Genomic DNA, 20,446 nt, shown 5'->3' with positions numbered 1-20,446 from the left:
TTAAAAAGAATTTGTAAAATAATGTTGAGATAAATGGAGATAAAAGATACAATGGAGAAAAAAGTGAGGAGAAGTAAACTTTTGATTCTATTGGGATGGGAGTGGCAGCACACAGTCAAAGATTATGTGGATTGAGGACTCTAGGGAGTCTAGTACGTGCCTTGGGATGAATAACAGCTGGCCATGTCTACCTCTTGATTCCATGTTAGGACCCAAAATGCCACTGAATATTGTGAAAGTATTGTTTAGGAAACGTAAGGAAGAAAAAATTTTCATGAAAGACTTTATGACTTTAATATTTTCAATTCTTCTAAAATTACCTCAGAAAGGTAGAAAATTACTGTAATTTGATTCCCTCTGTTACTGCATAGCAAAAATATTTTGTTTTAAACCACTGCTTGTTAAGAATAGCATCTTTTGTGTTCCTTAGAAATGGCACCAGTCATGGCAGGTGCAGGAGACCACAGCGAGCCATGCCCTGGAGACCTCGGGCAGGCTCGAAGTCCTCTGTGAGAAGACAGGGGAAAGGGATAGCAGGAGGAGGAATCCTAAATCTCCAGAGCAGCTGCAGATGGTCACCACTCATTTCATTCCAGGCAGTAATGAAATAACTGTAGTGGTTGCTACAGACCGACAATGCCAGCATGCAGCTGCATAGTCAAGAAGGGAGAGAAACATTAGTTTGAACACAAATGAGTAGCACTAGGCAGACCAGAATTCAATTAGACAGAATAACTGAAGCCAGCTGTTCCCCAGGCTACCATCTGCCCTGCAAGAGACAGGGATTTGCTTCATGTATTTTTCACCCTTCTAGTCACTTGTTTGTTAAAACCATAAAACTTTTTAACTGAAAACCTGAGGTTCCAGTGCTTGCCAAATGTTTGTAACATTTATTTGTTCTACTTCTTAGATGTTTTATTATCTTTATTGTGCAAGCAAAAACTATTTGTGTATCAGCAATCAGTGATTCGTATCGTCAAGCTGTTTTCTTCTTCCAGGAAGATCCAGCCCTGCAGACATGATTCAACTCAAATAAAAGTAAGTTCTCATGCTAATGGCAAATTGAGGTGACCCTCCATTCCTCTGAGTCTTCCCATCTGAGTCAGCTGTTCCAATTCTCTATGGATCAAAGCAGCTGACATGGATGCACAGGAATAGAGCAGTGCTTCAAAACCATGGCCTGTTGACAGACCCTTGTTATTAATGCCTGGCTAAGTGAGAAAATGCACACATATTAATCCTTGTTTTGCTTTTATTTGTGATGGTAAAAATATTAAAAGAAAGCATAAACATGAGTCTGAGCAATATGATTGCATGCTGCCCTGTCCCTGCTACCAAAGACCAGGCACTGAAGGAACATAGTACAAACTGTGCCAGTTATACTTCTCTGATAGGCCAGGAACCACCAGGAGTAGGCCAGGAACAACAGCTACCTGGTGCAGAGCACAGCTCAGTGCTGTGTGATAGATATTGCACCTTTCATACCTGTATCATTTACCTACATTTTTAAAAACTCCTAGGACAGGTCATAACGTAAATATTTCTGGGCATTCAGACAATGTTAAACCCTTGCAAACAGGACAAGAAGTTCCTTCTATGGAACATATCTAGAAATAACTGGAATGAGGTTCCCTGTTCGTATTATGGCCCTGTCTCTACAAAAGGAACCAGCATCTTCTTTGTATTTAAGGAGACACTTCTGACTACACTGTAAAGCAGGAGTTGAAACAAGGAGGTAGTGTGAGTTGATTTCACCAGAACTAGGAAGAAGAGCCACCTCCTTCTAAGATCCTTAGAAAAAGAATTAGGTTTATTGCAAAAAATATTGCATCCTGATTGATCAAGTTAACATAATATTGGTCTGAGTGCAGCATTTGCTTTTGTCTTTTTATTTGCATATCAAGGCTTTAGAGAGGGATAAAAATATTAGTTGTGACATAATCAGGGTTTCTAAAAGCATATCTATACAACTGCTACACAATGAAAAGGGACAAGTAGAAATTATTTGTCTCACAAGGGTTCAGATAAGTCCTACTCAGTGTCCTGAACTAGGGTCTGTGATTTCCTTTTGCTCTGCAGGAGTTCAGGTGTTTGAAGGGAAGGAGTCTGCTTCTACCATTGCCATGACTGAGGTGGGACAGGGTGTGGTGGAGGAGCATGATGGCTTCTGGAGGAGATATAGTTAAGCTTTTCCTCTTTATGCAGTAAATCCACCAACATCAGGAAGCCCCTCTGCTACAAACTGCTGAGAGCTATGAAAGTACTTAGGAAAGGCATATATTCCTATGCTTTCTAAATTCCTGATAAGACATAAGTCCCTGCCTGAGATACGTGGGATGAAACTTTGAGACAAAATGTTAGAGATGCTTTTATGTTGGTGATGATGGGGATGGGTTTCTGAAAAGTAATAAAATAGATTTGAAGCTATTAACTAATCAACTAAGAAAAGTAGACCCTAAACATAGGATAGTCATGCACAAGTATCAAAACCTTTCATTCCGGTAGTTGGGAGAGAAAGAAGCACCATTGTACTGGAAATGCGAGCTGAAGAAAGGCAAGGCCTTAGGGACAACAAGTGTGGTCCTGCTGTGACCAACTGGCCAAACAAAAATAGTTTTTGACAACCTCAGCTCCCTGATAGGATTACTTAACCATCAAGAAAATGTCCATATTGTCATTCCCAAGAGGACTATTATGAAATTAAATTAAAATAAATCAAAGAAATTATATGAAAGGACTTGTGCTTCAGCATTGCATAATTCTGTTTTGCATCTGAGATTTCTTGTTCTGTGGTTAAGTTTTCCAATAGCTGATCGTTTGAAGGAAAGATTTACAAATAATTTAGCTTGTTTCTAACAAAAAGATAAAGTCCTTTTACCTTTATATTAGGTCTAGTTTTTACTTAAGCTAAAAAAGGTCGTAAGACGCCATCTGCAGCAGCCTTTATTAGCTGGGAATCAAACGGATACAGACTTTTCCTGACACTGTTTGTAAATTTCTGTTGAGAGTTATTTAACTCCAGCAGGGAATTAAAGGAGACATCTCCAGTTTGAGCACCTTCAGCCTCTGCCTTTCCCTCATGTCATAGCTCCCACCAAATCTGCTTATCCTCATGGTGGATGCTTGTTCTCTGGAGAAGAGAAACAGAAGGCTTTTCTGGGTGCTGTTGTCAGCTTCACTTTTTTTACAAATCTAACTATAAAATAGGGCTGAGAGAGCTATAGGGCTACATCATGTCCTCCTGAGCACCCTGCACAGTCAAAACCATGGCTAATCGGCTTTTGACTGCTAGATCCAATTGCAGCCTAAAGGATCAGTTTAATTAAATGGGAGATTAGCAAGAGTAAGTTTTCCCCTGAGATTTTAAAATTCTATTGTGATTTTTACACAGTGCATTCTAATCCAATATAAGCAGCATTAATTTAGATTTTCTACTTATTTTTAAATGTTGTCAGGGACTCCGTATAGATCAAAAGTAAAATTGTATTTGGAAGCACTGGGTGACTTCTGTAACAACCTTTGTATTAACTGCTTACTGTTAAACTGTGGAAATTGGATTTTGCTTCATGAAACTTTCATGCAGTTTTCATGAATTTCCTAGGGACTGATCAACAGAACTTTCAATGCATATCTAGCTGATGAGACACAGTCAAGGCTTTTGAGTCCTAAGTCCTATTTACTCTCTGAAAATCCACAGCATTTTAAAAGAAACATTACAATGCGTTGTGAAAATCTGTAACCTCCCTGAACAAAATCTGGGCTAGATACCAAGTGCTTACATTTTGGTAGTTCTGGAAAGGGAAGGATGTTGTTTGCAACTCTGTCCCTCCTTGACCCATGCTGTATTCATCTGTCTCAGGCTTGTAAGGACTGGCAAATGAGAGATGTGCTGATCCAGGGTCCTGCTGAGTCAGGTGCATACACCTTTCTGAGGTGTGCAGTAACCTACCATGTTCTGTATGGCAGCTAATCCAACTTGGGGCACTCTGTTCTAACGTTATTGTAAAGGCAGTGAGGGATTTTACAGTTTAAATGAGACTACCTTGAGTAAAATGAATACAAACATTGTGGCTCAAAGTACGTAGTTGCAAAAGCATGAGTCAAACTCTTAATACTGAAAACTGTATTGAATTACTATATATTGCAAGACTAAACAATTATTCTTAAGTAACCTACCTTCATTTTGTATTTTTCATTTGCATATATGGATAATTTGCTTGCTTTTTTGCAGTTGATTTGCCTGCATTTACTGCATTGCTTGAAGCTGATTTGTCTTCCTCTCTTTTTTTGTCACCCCGAAAGAAGTCACTAAAGAGGTCACTTTTGGTTTTAAAAAATAAGGGAATGCAGAGTTACTCATTATTTTGTCAGACTGGGTGAAATAAAAGGGATTGCTTTTCATCTTTCAGTGATAGATAAATATAAAGTGCAAACTTCAGTTATAAAAATGGCTTTTTGATATTAATATTGAAATGAATTTTAGAGAGCTTGTATAACTTATCTATCATCAGAACATGAGAATTTCTAAACACAATAAAGAGTGAATGGCAATTAGGTTGTTACCCTTAAAAAGCAATTATTTCAAATAACGAACATTTTTCAAAAACATTTTATTTCCTTGATCAAGGTATTTCTTTGAGAGAAAGCAGAGAAAGTCTTCTTGTATAAAATTAGGCTTCTGGGTTCCAGAAGTGTCTCAGCTGATAGAAAATCCAATGAAAGGTAGGGTCAAGATGTATGCTCAACTCCTGTTCTGGCTTAAGAGCCCTTTATCTTTCCCTGGGCCCTTTTCCCCACAGTACTTGTTCAAGGATGCGGTCCTGGGAACTACCAGATGAGCTATTTTACATCATAGAATATCCTGAGTTGGGAAGGACTCTCAGGAATCATGGGGTCCTGCTCCTGACTCCGTAGAGGGCAACCCAGAAGCAAAACCCTATATCTAAAAGCACTGTCAATCCTAAGCCTTCTTTTCCTCTCTTACTTTCTTATTCAAATTCTCCCTTTTGGCAGTTTTAAAGATTTGTTCCAATTACTTTAAATTCATCAGAATACTTTTAAAACTCATCATAAATACTTGGCAGGACAATATAAAAATCTAGTTTTTTCTCTCATGCAGATTTTTTTTCTTAATGAACAGATGCTTTTAGCAACAAATATAACAGAAAAACCAACACTGTAAAATAACCTGTCCTTACCACAAAAGAGAAGTTGAAGAACTTGGTGTATTTTGCATGAACTTGGTGCAGTTTGTAGGGAAACTGGTGGCAAAATGCCTAAGACTTTATTGTTTGTGTTAGACCATTTAGTATCTCCTAGCTAGGCTACAGGAAGGTAACATGATTGCAAAGCATTGAAGGAATTGACATTTGTCTTGCCCTTCTCTGGATGCACTGTTTTGTACTATTCACTTAAACATTAATTACCTCTAATTCCTAAAATGCAGCCTAGTCACATTGTGAAAGGAGAGAGGAATGAAAAGGGAGCACAGCTGTCTCTGCTCCAAAGAGCCAGCGAACAGCAGGCTCTGGTGGGTGAGACAGGAGTGAGGGCCGGCAGAGGAGAGCAGCAGGCCCCAGAGAGGAGTGAGGGCCGGCAGGGGAGAGCAGCAGGCCCCAGAGAGGAGTGAGGGCCGGCAGGGGAGAGCAGCAGGCCCCAGAGAGGAGTGAGGGCCGGCAGGGGAGAGCAGCAGGCCCCAGAGAGGAGTGAGGGCCGGCAGGGGAGAGCAGCTGGCCCCAGAGAGGAGTGAGGGCCGGCAGGGGAGAGCAGCAGGCCCCAGAGAGGAGTGAGGGGCACGGCAGAGGGGGAGAGGGGGAGCAGCTGGCCCCAGAGAGGAGTGAGGGCCGGCAGGGGAGAGCAGCAGGCCCCAGAGAGGAGTGAGGGCTGGCAGAGGAGAGCAGCTGGCCCCAGAGAGGAGTGAGGGCCGGCAGGGGAGAGCAGCTGGCCCCAGAGAGGAGTGAGGGCCGGCAGGGGGGAGCAGCTGGCCCCAGAGAGGAGTGAGGGCCGGCAGGGGGGAGCAGCTGGCCCCAGAGAGGAGTGAGGGGGCCGGCCAGGGGAGAGCAGCTGGCCCCAGAGAGGAGTGAGGGCCGGCAGGGGGGAGCAGCTGGCCCCAGAGAGGAGTGAGGGCCGGCAGGGGGGAGCAGCTGGCCCCAGAGAGGAGTGAGGGCCGGCAGAGGAGAGCACCTGGCCCCAGACAGGAGAGCAGCAGGCCCCAGAGAGGAGTGAGGGCCAGCAGGGGAGAGCAGCTGGTCCCAGACAGTAACCCTGTACCCTGTGTAACCCTGGCTCTCCTGCTGTCCTGCCATGGGGGCCTTGCAGCAGTCTGGGCTCTGGAGTAGTGTCACCAGTACACGAGTGCTTTCAGAAATTCCTGGGATTTTAGCTACCCTGACTATGATAATGAATTAAAGGCAGTAGAGGTATTTTGGGGAAGAGATGAGGTTCTTGCAAGAGAACATTTTAAAGAGAAAAAGCAATGAGCTATGGTGCTGCAAGTTTAGGACAAGGAAAAGTCTCCTTTCTCCTGGGGCTTTGTTGACTCCAAACAGACCAGCTTCAGCATTATTGAAATGACAGTGCATTGATTTCTCCTAGTACCAAAAGATAACAGGGGTCCATATTTTGCTATGTTTCAGATTTTTGAAGGGGGAGGGTCAAAGCCTGACAGTCTAACTTCCATGTAAAGAGGGATTATAATAAATAATGGAACCACCTAAGGATGAACAGAATATAAAGCAGTGGAGGCAGCAAAGCTTCCTTTAGAGAGAAACTGTGTCTCACAATTCTGTTACAGTCTGGGGAAAGAGCTGACGCCTAAGAAAAAAGCAGCTTCATTTGATGTTGCACTTCAAAATCCTGAATGTCCAAACACGAGGAACTTCATAAGAAACAGAAGGACCTTGGGAGACTTTTGTCTCCCCAAAACAAAGCCCAAGAAAGGGAACATACCTGAACTGTCATTGATAAATGTGTAACTTTACTTACTTTAAAGTCTGTAACTTGCATTTGGATCCTTGTGGGAATTCCAATAAATATATTAAAGTACTTCACAAATCCCCCTGAAATGAAGTCAGTGCTGGAACATTAATCCATGTCTGTTAAAAAAAAGGGTCTAGTTTGCAGAAAAAGTAAATTCTCACAAAGTCAAATCTTTTTAAAACCCAGGTAACTCACAGAAGAAATCCTAATGTTTGATTGCCTTCTGTGTCTGATTCCCATCAGTCATAAAGTAGATTTAGTCAGAGGCTACCAGCCATTTGCAGGTATTTCTACTGCTTCTGGTGACAACAGCCTTGCAGCAAACCTGGAATTTGGTGCTAGTGCTCTCTTGTCAGATGTCCAACATGGCATTTGGTGCTTTGGTGGCTTGCTGTTGACTTGCCATCTACTTAAAATAACTTAATCCCTAAATACATAATTTGTTTTCCAGTAGTCCTTTCAAAGTCTGTGTTCAACTCAATTTATTTCAATGGAGACCTGAAGAAAAAAATCTACTTCTCTGTTCATGTAATTCTGTATCTCTCTCAAGATTTTGTAACAGTCAGTAGTAATAAATAATGCAACACTGGCGCAGAAATATGCAGGCTGATCTACAGACATTACTTCAAAGCCAAACTACATTCTATTAGTTTTCTTTCTGTCAGTCTGCACATAATCTTAGACAACCTTTTCAGTCTTAATAAAGCATTCTGTACATTTTTTCCTTTATCATATTTAATGTAAAAAAATAAATACCGCATGGACTAATGCCAGCACACCCCATCAGCAGTCAGGAATATGAGACAAAGCAGGGAGGTGAAGTGCAAAGACCTCTCAGTTCAGTATTTTATCAGGACCCTGCCCTCTTCTCTAGCAGAAATTGAGTTCCAACATTTTAAAACAGACATTCTGGACCTTAATTCCTCTTTCTGCCTCTGCTTCTTACCAAAAGAGGTCAGAATTGTAACTAGTCATATGGCAGCTCTGCAAACTGTGATATAGAGCCTTCCTTCTTAGATTAGTACAGCTGATGAACCTGAAATGTTCTTTATTCTCATAGTTCTGGCTCTAAATTTGTCTTTTCCAAATTTCTGATAATGGAATGTTTCCATTTCTTGCCAGTTTGACCATTTGGATTTCATGGGAGGCTATGTCAAATGACTTGCTAAGATCAAAACTAACAAAGTCCAGGGCTCAGGACAGAGAGCAGTCAGACTGCTTGGGCATGACTCATGGAAAACTCATAGATCCTTGTCATTTGCAAAGTAAGCACCTCTATTTTGGACTGGTTTTCATGCAACAGACCTTGCTAGAATTAAAAGCAGATCTGTAACATGAAAAAAAGAAGACCAGAAATTGGAAATGAGTAGGAGATAACTGACTAAGGAAAAAAGTAAGGAAGTAAAATATGATGTAATTAGTTTTCATATTAATTTAATATACAGTGATAACTCCTGTCATTTGTTCATTTAGAAATGAATAATATGGTTGCAGCCAGAAGAGAAACACCATAAGCTTCACAAGGCCATGTGAAAGAAAGAGATTAGAGAAGTCTAGGGAGGAAAGAAACAAAAAAGGGCTGGAGAGATCCACTGTGGTCTTGGTCTGCTGAGTATAAACCCTTACCCAGCAAAATCCAGAGAGCATATAGTTTAACTGTATTTGTATAATAAATAATGAGAATTAGTATCCATAATGTATTGAATCCATTAAAAATATAATTGCATTACTATAATGTTAATTATATTTTATTATATATTACAGACATTATTTATATGTACATTATGTATAATCTATAGGTATTATGTGTAGTAACAATCTGTATAATTAAATAAATTCCTAGTAATGTGAAATGCTCATACTGTCACTGTTGGTACAGAAGTCAATCTGAATAATATGTAACATGAGTGGTCTTGCTAAATTCTGTTTAAAGCTTCTGTTAGCAGCAGATAGTGCTGCTAGTGTTCATTTTACTCTTACAAATGGAGAAATTTGCATAACAATTTCAGTGTAACAAGCAGAGTATAAATATCTCACGAGAAACTGTTAGGTAACAACTCAGCAGTGATTAGTTGAAGACCTGTGTTACTTGTTCTGTTGAGTAATCCGGGGTGTCAAAAATGCTTCCCACTGGGTAATGTTATACTCAGAGTGTCATTAAATATTAGTGCTAGTTTCAAATATTAGTGCAGTTATTGAATATTAGAGCTAGTTCTCCTTCATTCCCTTGAAAAGTAATAGAATTTAAAGTAAAAGAAAATGAGGTAATTTTAATGGGATTATGGAGTGTAGTGAGGGTACCTTATCAGCTTTATTTATATAGCATACACAAACACTGATTTTGTTTATATATCCCCATTTAACAAAATGCAATGAAAAACAAAACTAAGATTCCTTGATTTATCCTGACCAGACTCCAATGACATTTCTGTCAAAGAATTCATTTTGCATGGGCTTTTGGTTTTTTTATCTGGCTGGTGCTGTGAGAACAGGTTGTGACTATCTCAGAGGTGTGTTGGTTATGCTAGAATATTTTTTGTCAGATTAATTGCAATTATGCAGCTCTTCAGAAATTCAATGCAGAACAGTTTACTGATGGGGTGGAGAGATTATTGGACTTATTTTTACACTATGTCTCGATGCTTCCTTGGTTATACATCTATTCCCACTCTTTACGTTGCAGAGAATTTGTGTTTCAATCAAATAACTTTTCTTTAAAAGAAACTCAAGCCTTAATATTCTAATTCTCTTTACTAAAGAAACAGCTGTTTTCTTTTGCCATATGAGTCCTGAATATTTTTATTTGCTTCCATACATATTTTGATTGTTCTATACTGTTACACAATTCTTTTTCACTATGTCCTTGACAGATTGAATGTGACTGTTTAAATTGTATCATGTGTATACCTGTTCATCATCCTTTTATTCAGTTTTAACAATCTGAAAGGCTGCTGGAAATGATTCTAGTTCTCATTTGTCCTAATTGCTGAGCACAGTAATTGTGATGGGAGCTCCTGAAGACTCTCTTGTGTGTTACACCCTTATGGGAATGTGTGATGAATAGAGGTTTGCCCTTTTACAATACGTTCATTATTTTCTTTATTCCCCTCACTGTTTTTGATTCTTTACAAATGATCAGCAGACCAACAACGCCAAGTTTTAAAGCATTTAATTAGTGTTTGAGGCATGGGTACACGGAATAGGAAATCAAGGACATGTTTGGGTGTATTTTAAGTATGCATTTTCTTATAACCATCTCAAAACCCCTCAGTCCTTCTCTTATTTGCCTATATGGAATAATAATTTTTTAATAGTGTCTTGACAGTCTTTTCATTATCCAGACCTGTAGAAAACTATGACTAATGGTTATTATTCCTCTTACCTTCCTTAAAATGTTTCTGTATGTCAGGAAAAAAATCTCTAAAGAGCAGTCATTCTATTCTGCAAACTATCATGTAATCACAGAATCAGAGAGTGGTTTGGGAAATCCCACTGAAGCAAAGCCACAAGAACTCTGACTTCTGCTATTCCTTTGCACCATTCTCACAATGACTTCTGCAGCTTTTTGGGAGCAAACAGACACCAGGTAGACTGAATCCCACTGGTAAGGGGACTCTTCCTTCTAAACAAGGGCTGCTCAGTATGTCTTTCTGCACAGTAAAACCCCGTATATGTGCTCAGTGCTGTAACATTTTCCAGGATGGCCCACTATGCATGCATATCAAAAGTGATGAAGAACTCCAAATATTATACTTGAATGAAGAGTATGCACACATATATACAACCTTTAAACAAAAGCGGGTTTGTGTAATAGAATAAAACACCAGTAAAAGTATTTAAAGAACATAGTTTCCTTTTTTTATCTACTTTGTTCACAGAAACCACTATTAAAGGCATCACATCTGAGTTTATGAAGCCTTGACCTAGTATGTGCCAGTTGTTTCTCAGGGGAGGATGGTAGATTTTCATGATTACCAATGTTGCATTAACCCTAACCCTGCACCACCCAAAGAATCTTCTTCCCACTCCTGTATATTCTTGAATTCCCCAAATGTAGGACCTTCCTCTGTGTGAGTCTTTCCTCCCATTGTGACTCCAGTGTCAGCAGAATGCAGCCTCACCTTCCTCAGTGATGCCTGTTTTTGTGAGCAGTGCCTTGTCCAACGGCCCCAGGGCATGAGTTACAGTCAAGGTCAGTTGGCATTCTTCCACCAACTCTCTCATAGTATTCTGCTGTTTTCATTAAAAAAACCCAGACCTTTTACCCTATTCTTCATGGTCAGTGGCACCAGGATTTTAAAAGTTTCAAGGCATAAATACTATCTTACATGGAAATTACCTTGCTCAAGATGATACAAAATATTGCTCTTGTAACCACTCTGGAAATACTTAATGTTTTTGTGTTCTTGAGCATCCTTCAGGGGCAGAACATGTCTACACTCTCTCCCTCCAACAGTATATATAAATCAGATATGATGACTTGTTTTGAAAGTGGCAAACAGTAACACCTGCTTACAACGAACCTCATTTTCTTGCAAAGTTGCACGAGATTGACAAAGACAATTAAGGACTAAACCTCCACTAACTGCTGTGGCTGCAGGGCAAAGAGTATGCACACATATATACAACGGGTGTTTGGTCTCCACAGAAACACTTGCAGCCTGCTCCTGAGCAGGACCATCAGCATGTCTCAGGGTTGCCCAGGACTGGGGGCTGCACTGTGTCCAAGTAGTGAAAATGTGGAATTTTGTACAGCTGATCCTTGTTTTCTTGAATTTGGGATACTTGACTGTGCTGTTAGACTGTGTATCGCTAATATGGAAACAGGTGAGAACAGACTGCATTAGAAAAATTGTCCAGGAAATTGTTAAGTGTGTTCATAGGCATGCACAGACCACCTGAAAACCTTATCGAAGAGCTCCTCTGAAGTGGTACTTCACTGCACTCACTGTATGACAGCTCTTATGTCATTAAAAATTGGCTTATTTTAAAAACTGCTAACTGCATACAACTATTTATTAAAAGCAAACAGAGAACACTCTGAAGTTATAAACCATCACAAATTTCAGAGCATTTTTGGATTATATCTTGCTTCATTTGGGGACTTAATATGAAGCTGCAAAAAGTGTAAAAACTGCTTCCTGACATGTTAAAACTGTGTTTGTGTTTCAAAATGAACTCTAGTTGTTTCAGGGACAGCTGCAGAAAGAATAAGTTCTACATGTCCTTCAGATTCGAATAAGGACGTTGAAAAACACAGCAGGGGGACAAGTTGACATGTTTTCCTTTGAATCAATTCAGAATCTTCTGCTGAAAAGATCTCTGATTGGATTCCTCAGCAACCTTTCATCACTGAAGCAAATAATTTGATATTCTCACTCCTCACTTAGGGGACAATCCTCAGTTTGAAATCACTAAATTTCAGGAAGACAAAAGGGTTTTTCCCTCTAAATGAAGGAGTGCTTAAGCTTTGGACTATTGTGCCAGATGACAAATTAATCTACTTCTGTCTTGTTGCCCTGTCTTATTTGTGTTTTGGCTCATGTGAATCTATTTTCTTGCTCTCAAATAAATAAAATCAAAGAGCAGATTTGCTGTGACTCGTGTTTTTTTATATATGTTTATCCCAAGTGGAAGCCAAACTTCAAGAACATTAGATATGGCAAAAGTTTTAGTCTAAAAGTCTTACTAGGAGGGAAGTGGTGCCACTGTCCACTTTAGATAGAAAACCATCAATCCAATGAAGAATTAACTCACAAATTACCTTTTAGTAAAAATACATTAATTACAACTTAGCACTGATAAAAGAAAGTATGCAAGAAAGACAAGATTTCTTTAATGGTTTAATTTCTACTAGCAAGGGCTGTTAAAAAGGTTAAGAAATACTGGATTATGGAAAAGAGCCACAATGTAAAGAACCATGGCCATTGGGCTCTCTGTGCCCATCTTTCAGCTTTAGGGCTCTTTAAGCTTTACCATCATTTTCCTGGAAAAACAGGGAAGGTAGTCAAGACTTTAGTGCTGTAAAATCACAGAGCAGGTTTGGAAAAGATGTTGAAAGACATTGAAAGATCATCTGCTCAGCCTTGTGGAAAGGGAGCCTGGAAACATTTTCCCATACCCTGTCCAGCTGCTTGTTGAACCCTACAACAGTGGGGACTCCACTTGTCCCTGGGGAGGTTGTTCCAGCAAATTATTGCTCTCACCATCCGTTCCAGCAGGGGCCCAGGCCTCACAGGCCTTCCTCTGCACTGGGCTCTGGTGTTATTCCATCCCAGGTGCAGAATTTTGCACCTGACTTTATTAGACCTCACACTGTTCATGCTAGCCCAATGCTCCAGCCTGTCCAGGTCTCTGTGGGAGCTGCTCTGTCTTCTCATGTATTTTCCTCACCAAAGAGTGTAGTGTCAGCACACTTGGTGAGAGTGTTTTCCATCCCAAATAATTTATGAAGATGTTGAGCTATGTGGGACCCAGTATCAGTCCCTGGGGGAGCTCACCTCCGACAGGTTGCCAGCCTGAGTAAAACACATTGGTCTGAGCTCTGAGTGCAGACTGACACTTTCTCACCCATCTCAGAGACCAGCCATGCAACCTATGTCTTGTCCATTTGTCCAGGAGGTGTCTGTGGGAAATGGTGTTGAATGGTTTGCTGAAGTCCAGGTAAACTGCCACCAGTGTTCCCCTGTGTAGACAGAAAGTAGTACCTGGATAGGACAGGATAGGATAGGATAGGATAGGATAGGATAGGATAGGATAGGATAGGATAGGATAGGATAGGATAGGATAGGATAGGATAGGATAGGATAGGATAGGATAGGATAGGATAGGATAGGATAGGATAGGTCAGTTGAAAGGAACCTACCATGATAATCTGGCCCAATTGCCTGATCACTTCAGGGCTGACCAAAAGTTAAGCATGTTGTTAAGGATATTGTCCAAATGCTTCTTCAGCATGGGCAGGCTTGGGACATCAACTCCTCTCTAGAAAGCCTGTTCCAGTGTCTGACCCACCCTCCCAGGAAATAAATGCTTTCTAGTATCTGCTCTGAGTCTCCCTTCATGCAGCTTTGAGCCATTCCCAGGCATCCAGTTTCTGGACTGCAGAGATAAGAGTGCAGCCACTCCCAATCCATGTGTCCCTCTCAGGAAGCTGCAGGGAGCCATGAGGTTGCCTCTCAGCCTCCTTTTTACCAGAGTAGACAAACACTTTATCTCATTAAAAGGAGCAAAAAATGTACAAAGTTAATACTTCATTATCCCTTGTGACACAGAGATGAGGAAAAGGCATATGAAATTTATCAAGATTTAATAGAATTGAAAATGTGAAATATTTAAAAAATATATTAAAAAATATTTCTTTTTGAATGTGTTATGGTAACTTTACCTCACAGAAATACTGTTAATAATTTATGCATTCCAAAAATCTGCATTCAAACAATCATCTCTGTACTCTAATCCTTTTGTAAAGACAATAAAAATCACTGGAAAGTTCTACCTTATGTCCAAATTACATTGTAAAAATAAAAATATGCATTGTCAGATTAAGCACTATGGATATGATGACATTTCCAGGCTAACAACACAGTTATAAAGGCCTTAGAAACTAAGAATTATACTCTGGCATTAACATTCAAAGTGTAACATTTTCAGTATTTGTCATTTTATCTCGATACTGTATGAATATTCATAGACACACAGCTTGATTGCCACCAGTGACAATGGCAAGCATTTCTAAATTATTCAGATACATATATTATCTATATTTATAAATCTTGTTTAATTAACATTAGCTGAAAATGAATTATTTTTCATAATTCATATATTCATAAATGTAATGTTGTATATATTATTACTAGTATTAACATTTTTTACCCTCTGTACAAAACAGGAAAAAGAGAAACAGTATTCACTAAGATGAAAGCAATAAATAATGCAGAGCAGTTCACCAGAATCCCAGCCCTTGATGTTTCAACCCCTCCCTGTGACTCAGAGTCAAGGACTGGCATGGTCAGCAGGAGATAACCAGAGCCAGGTTTTCCACTGTCTCACAGGCATTGTGTAGCCCTGCTGTCCTTCCTGCAGATCCACCCAAACCCCACGAGTGTGCAGGGAGAGGCCCTGCAGCAGCCTCTGGAGGCTGTGGGGACCAGCAGAGGCTCAGCTGCAGCAGGATGTGCTGCTCTGCTCCCAGGACGTGGCTAGGTGCTCAGCCAGCTCCTGAAGTGCTGCAGGAACCCGGGTGCTGAGTAACTCAGACTGCTGCCATAGAAGTTTGCAGAGGAGGAGAAAGACTTGAAGGTGATGGTGCGTTTGAGGATGGATGTGTCCCAGCTGCGTGTTTTGGCAGCCCAGAAACCAGCCGTGACCTGGGCTGCATCCCCACAGTGTGGGCGGGTCAGGAGGGATTCTGCTGCTCTCCTCTGTTCAGCTGAGGTCCCACCTGGAGTCCTGCATCCAGCTTTGGGACCTCTGCACAAGAAGGATGTGGATATTTTCCAGCACTTGCAACTTTGTAAAATTAATTGTGAGGTTTTGCATGCAGTTTAGCTGAGGGGGTGCAGAAAAATATATGACCAGTATTTGCTTTGCAATGAGGTAGGTCAGTTTATAAATATCTTCAGTTCTCTGTGATTTAATAAAGCTGAACAACTCTGAGTCACAAGACATTAGGAAAGCAGTCCAACTGGGGAAGAGAGTGTGAGGTGACACAATACAGCCTGGTGCCACCTGTAACTTGTCTCCAGCACAGTCCAGCTTCCCCAGGATGCAGAGCACTGGCAGGGTTTTGCTGAGACAGGTGCCTCAGACAGGAAGTACAACGGTCTGCTGCAAGATTAGGCAGGCTCAGGCTGTGCAGATTTGGTACTCCTCCTTTTAAGAAATAGGCTGGGAAAAGAAGAGGAGCTTTTGAACAGTCATCAGGGGGAGTTAGCCTCTGCTCTGACATGATCTGACAGCAAAGGAATGTCTGGCCACGCAGTGCACTACAGCACTTTGGGCTTTCCAGTTTGTGCACTCTGCCTGTTGAACTCACCTGATCTTTGGTATGGTTATCAGTGACTCAAAGAACTGCAGTCAGGTTCCTTGCTCTGCTTCTAGCCTGCTTCTGTTGTCTCTTGAGAAATGTCTCCTGTTTTTGTAGAATTCATAGTTTTGTGGTATTTTTGTAAAATTCCTGTTTTGTGGTATACCCTGGGTTCTCAGTACATGAGCAGGGCTGCTGGGCACCCATGCTGACAGGAGGCAGCTCCCACTGCTCCTCTCAGCTGATTGCTCAGACATCAACCTGCCAGCTCTGACTGTAGCCACTCAGGGATCTGCCCAAGGGAACTGGTCACAAATGGGGGAACAAGATGGAGTGAAAATGATGAGGCTGAAGCAGGGGGTGAAGTCCACCTAAGTGGGGAGTAATTTACTCTTGATTGCAAAGGAGCAGCCTGTGGTAGTTGGTGCTGGACAACCACAGTGGCTTTTGACCATCATGCTGTGTGAAGCTGGGCTTTCTGCATGTGGTGGACATAGGTGCAATACAGAGCAATCATATGACCAGCACCTTCATATTGAAAAATCTAGAACAAAACAGGGAAGTTCATGGGTTGAGAGGTGCAAAGTAAAATCACTGCCAGTCCCTGCTGCTGTTACTCACCAGTTTTCATGGGTGTGTTTTTCTGTAGGGATGTGCAATTGCTCCCAAGTAATACATTCCTGAATTTGGTTTTTGCATTAATATACCTTATTTTTTTTGTGGAATGGTGACCTCTGGTGAAGACAGCACATCATTTTTGCCGCCTCTCAAGTACAACTACTCCTTGTTTAATTTTTGTCCTCCATTCCAGCACTTTCAGCTCTTCATTTTTTCATGCAGTGATTTTTACTTCCATCTTCTCCTTCCAGTGTTGAAAAATTCTGTCCCCATTTTTCTCATCTTATTTCATGTTTCAGGTGCTAATAAAAAGTAAATGTAAAGGAAACTTCATAACCCACTGATGTCGTGTTCTTTTTCTTGTTGACTTCATCAGAGAGGAGCTGGAACACCTCTGTGAGGTTTTGTGTTGCCTGACAGCTGGTCTCTCACCAGGGTGGGTCTGTGATGCTGGGTGTGCTCATGTAAGTGCATTTAATGGAAAAGACCGAGTGGGGAAAATGGCCTATAATAATCCCATAATAATTCCTCATTGTATCAATCTATTTTTCAGCAATGAGAACATCTGCTCTTCAGACCGTTAGTGATTTTGCACATTCCTTTGCATTTACTGTCATCTTCTAATGCTTCCCTTGCATACATTTTCAACTGAAGCAAGACTGTGCACTCAAGTAAGAGTCACTGAAGCCTTAAAAAATAAGAAGTCTGTTTTCCATGCTAGATATGCTAATAGTGACATGTGCATCTATGGCTGTAAAGTGTATGAGTGTTTTTGCATGCGGCCTATGAGATATTGGGGCAAAATTCTTCCCTGTGAGGGTCAGGAGGCCCTGGCATGGGTTGCCCAGAGAAGCTGTGACTGTCCCATCCCTGGAAGTGTCCAAGGCCAGGCTGGACAGGGCTTGGAGCAGCCTGGGACAGTGGGAGGTCTCCCTGCCCGTGGCAGAGGGGATGGAACCCAGTTGTTCTGGAAGGTCCCTTCCCACACAAACAATTCTTTGATTTTATGCCAGGGCAGTAAAAGACAACAAGTATTTTTACAGGAACAGTACAGGCACAAAACCTGGGAATTCCTCCAGGCATCTGAACTCCTAAACACTGCAAGAGCAAGATAAATATTTCTGAGATCCATGGGGCTCAGGAGCCTGCCAGCCTCCAGGGAGCCCGATGCCAGGCTGCCCTGCAGATGGCAATCCTGCGCCGTGGCTGCCTGGCACGGTGCGCTCAAGACTCTACGGTGTAAGGGGGACTTGTGTTACCTCGCCTTTGCTCTGAAGCAGATTATGCTGCAGCATTTTATGGTTCAGTAAAACATGCTGGACACGATTCACAGCTGTTATTTTCTTTTGTAAAACAAATGTGCAGATTTCCCATTGCAGGGTCATTGATGTCAAAGGTGTTTTGAATACATGACAAAGCACACATCGTGGCAGTGACCAGGTCACCTGTCAGACCCTGCTGACTAAAGGCTTTGCCTAGTGGCCATTACACCCATACTTTCACTTTGGTTCAGGCAGCAAAGAGCAAGAAAACCAATGTCACAACCACACATACAGCTTTCCCTCTGAAATATTTGTCTAACCATTTTCTGATATCTTTTCCTTGAAAAATATCCTACTGGGGGAGAGCCATGGGACTGAGAAAGGTGGAGATGGATGGGAAGGAAGAAAGGAAATTTCATACCAACATGTGTGTCATGTTATAACCATGTAGCCTTGTAACATGGTATTGCTTTTGCTAATAACATGCCCTGAGCTCTGTGCTGTTTGCCAGGCCTTGTCGCACCTGCTTTGCCCAAACTGGGTGTGACCTACTTGCAGCTCCTTCTTATCCTGTTGAACTGTGACAACAATTTTTCTAAGTCACCGTGTGTCTGTAAACCATCATTTTTCACAGACCTGGAGCTCTGGATGGACAGTCTGCACAGCCCAGGCTGCTTCAGCAGGAGTGCTGTCAGCAAGCCCAAGGTAGGCAGCAGACCCTTCTGTCCAGCACTGCATCTCATGTGCATCCACAGGTGTGTGGATCCCAGTATGAAAAACTTACCAGGGAACTGGGGAGAGTGTAATAAATGAGATTCAAGGTGGGGCTGAACATATGGAATGTGACGAGCAGTGGAGGGAGCTGGGTTTGATTAGTTGGGAGACAAGGCTGCCAATGGACAACCTAAGCCTACAGGTAATTGAAGGTGAGGTAAGATTCTGTGACCTAGATAGGCAGTCAGCACAGTATCAAAAAGACATAAACTCCCCCTTTTATTGATTCATTGTTCCCCCTTGTTTGTCTGTCTGCTCCACTTGCCTTATTCTTATAGTGAACATCTGTACTGATATTTCTGAGCAGTATCCTTTCTGGTCTGTACTTGTGCAGCAAGTAGAACAAGGCTGTATTTCATGCCTGAATTTCCTGGATGTCACACAATTAGAGCTGGCAGCAATAATAATAGACAGTTCTGCACACAATATAGGTAACTGTGTATAAATAACCACAAAGATGAGAAAAAAACCAGAAAAGATGTGAATTTTCATGTTACCTAGAGACAAACTGTGAACTTCTGTCTCTTGTATTCAGCTCATTAACTGCAGCTGTCTGAGAAGGAAAATTGTGCACAAATGAGCTGTGATGTGTAAGCCACATCCCGGCTGATGCTGGGCCTGCAAACTTGTGCAGTGATTTTTTTCTCTGTGTCAATTGACACAATGATTTTTTCCTTTCACACCAGTTTACAGACAGCAAATTACCTACTGGAGCAGATTTGCACAAGTGCTCAATTCAGCTTTGAGAAAAAGTTTTCAGATTCAGCATTCAAAAATTAATGAATCCTAGACGATTCTTTCCTTCACCCCCTGAACACGGCTGGCCTTGGGAACAGAGACCCTGTTTAGACCATAAACACAATCTGACTGGAAACAGGATTTTAAACAATTTCAAGGATTGAGTCACTGAGGTTAGGGGAGGAATTGTTACAAGAATGTCAGGATCAGGGCTAAGCACTCTATTGGGTCTATCTGACAAAAGAGATTAAACCACTTTAAAAATGGACCCTTTGCTTACACTTCTGAGGAGGAGAAAATGGTGATGTAATATTGTGTGTGTTTCTCTGCCATCCTGGGCCCTGACTCCTTGTACTGGGAAATACATAAAGGTGCTGATAAAATATGATATTATAAAATGAAAGGAAGCATTGGTTTGTTTCCTTCAAATGAATTAAAACAAACAAACAAAAAAAATCACATATTCCTGACCAATATATAATTCCAAGTTTCAGAAAGAATCTTCAAACATGGTCCTAATATTTCAAGTGAGTTTGTATGCAGTGACATGAATCAATTAAAAACACTACTTCCAAAAGCAACCATGAGGCTGAATAAAAGCAGAAGCATCTTGAATGTAGAAGGATTCTGGAATAAATCACATTGAAAGAGTTCTTTTGTTCCTCTGAAAAATATCCGTCATTATAAAAAAAATAAATAAAAATGAACACATTACAAAGAGAAACTGATAAATTTATCTACCATGGGTTTTGGGAGTATGGGGAGATTCCTGCTGACTGAAAGCTAGCCAATGCTATTTCAGTTTACAAGAAGGGCTTGAAGCAGGCCCCAAGAAACTACAGACATGCCAATGTAACCTCAGTTCCTGGGAAAATTATGGAGAAAATTATACTGGCCACTATTGAAATGCATCTGAAGAATAATGGAAAATACATATCAAAAAAACTCATAGCCATGAGTCCCTTGGAGTACTTTGGACCACAAAATAAACATGGATCTTTAGGGAGTTTTATCCTAATAGGAGAACTGATGGCAAGGGAAGCATTCC

This window comes from Serinus canaria, chromosome 5, assembly GCF_022539315.1.
Source record: "Serinus canaria isolate serCan28SL12 chromosome 5, serCan2020, whole genome shotgun sequence".
NCBI lineage: Eukaryota > Metazoa > Chordata > Aves > Passeriformes > Fringillidae > Serinus > Serinus canaria.
This window is presented reverse-complemented; position numbering follows the sequence as displayed.